General features: G+C 36.3%; 1 pseudogene; it reads left to right on the top strand.

The window, feature by feature from the left end:
• Nucleotides 1–304: 304 nt before the first annotated feature.
• On the top strand, nucleotides 305–1098 carry Sypl1-ps1 (synaptophysin-like 1, pseudogene 1; annotated as a pseudogene).
• The last annotated feature ends 586 nt before the right edge of the window (nucleotides 1099–1684 follow it).

Genomic DNA, 1684 nt, shown 5'->3' with positions numbered 1-1684 from the left:
TAAGCTTTGGAACAGTTTCCTATCATTTCGACCCCCATCTCTTTATTTCAATGGTAGCCAGCCTTGGAAACAAACAACTCAAATCTTCATTAAAGCATCCCAGCATCTTACAAGCTACTGCATAAGGTCAGATGATATGGAAGATCTTTTAAAACCTTATTTACAAAGAATTGTGGTGATTTAATATGTCTGATGGTTTCCTGGAAGCATCTGGATTTTGAAGGCTGTCTTGATTACATTTAGCACATAGACAAGCTTGTATAAAAAGACTTTTCCTGCTCTTTTTCCTCCATTCCCTCAGAGGATGTCTGCCTTCCAGATCAACCTCAACCCACTCAAGGACCTGCTCAGATTCATCAAGGTTCTTGAGTGATTTGCTTCTGTCTTTACTTTTGCCACCTATGGTGAATTTAAGGGCAAAACAAAAACTCAAGTGAGTTGTCCAGACTATATGATGGTTACAGCTACTATTGTTTATCCATTCATGTTGAATCAGGCATCATTTCTTACACCTCCAAATGTCAGTGTGTATGATGGGACCTGGAAAAACCATAGTCTCATAGGTGATTACTCTTCTGTACAATTTTAAATTACATTTTCAGTCCCCGTGTTCTTGTACCGTATTGCTGCCCTATGTTGGTTAAAAAAAAACCTCTACAGGGGTAGTCATAAACTTCCCAAGATTGACTTTATTGTTACTAATGTTGCTACTATTTTTGCGGTTGTTTGAATGCCTCAGTCTTGGCTAAAGCTGTTACAGATATTAAAATAGCTACCAGGCACAATATTATTAAGGAACTTGAGCCTTGTAAGTCAGGAATGTCATGTTGATTTGTCTATGTGACTAGTATTTGATCCCTAAATATATCTGTGATCTTTGGCCTTCTGAATATACTTTGGGGAGGATATGCTTGGTTTGTGTACAAGGAGACCAGCTTACACAGTCCATCAAATATGCCAGCTTCCCACAGCCAAGGAGGTGTTCCACCCCCTTTCTGGAACATAATTCAAGGGAGAAATACTCTGTATGAAATGTATACTGTACTATATCTTGTTGCCAACATCTTGATGAATATTATTGTTACTAGTAAAAAGTAGTGCATTCTCAGCAAATTGGCGGGTTTAAAAGTTTGCTGCCGGGTCTGGGGATTTAGCTCAGTGGTAGAGCGCTTACCTAGGAAGCGCAAGGCCCTGGGTTCGGTCCCCAGCTCCGGAAAAAAAGAACCAAAAAAATAAAAAGTTTGCTGCCTTTCTACATAAAATGTGCTTTTTCGAGAAATTTAAGATGCAAATGTATTTTTACATGTAAGTTTGAAAATTCAGGAGTCTGGTATGAGATGATGCTTATTTTTAAGTGAATAGTAATTTTACTAAGTTGCCTTTTAAAGTGGTTACATCTTAAACCTTAACATAAACCTTCATTCAGAAACAGTTATGCCAATATAGGAAGAATATGTATGGAATATACATAACTGTTTGTTTGTATACATTGTATTCCTGTGGCCTGGCTTGTTTAAGAAAATCTTGATTGCATAAATCATATTTAGAAACAATTAGTGCAATTTTATATCTCAAATACTGTTCATGTTAAACATTTTTTAAATTTCAAAGGCTAGGTATATATTTTGTTTTTCATTTTATAAATGACCTGCTGTACTCATTCAATGTGCTAAAATTGTTTTAG

Source organism: Rattus norvegicus, chromosome X (assembly GCF_036323735.1).
Source record: "Rattus norvegicus strain BN/NHsdMcwi chromosome X, GRCr8, whole genome shotgun sequence".
In the NCBI taxonomy this organism is placed as follows: Eukaryota; Metazoa; Chordata; class Mammalia; order Rodentia; family Muridae; genus Rattus; species Rattus norvegicus.
Note: the sequence above shows the minus strand (reverse complement) of the source record. Positions and strands in the feature narration are given on the sequence as shown.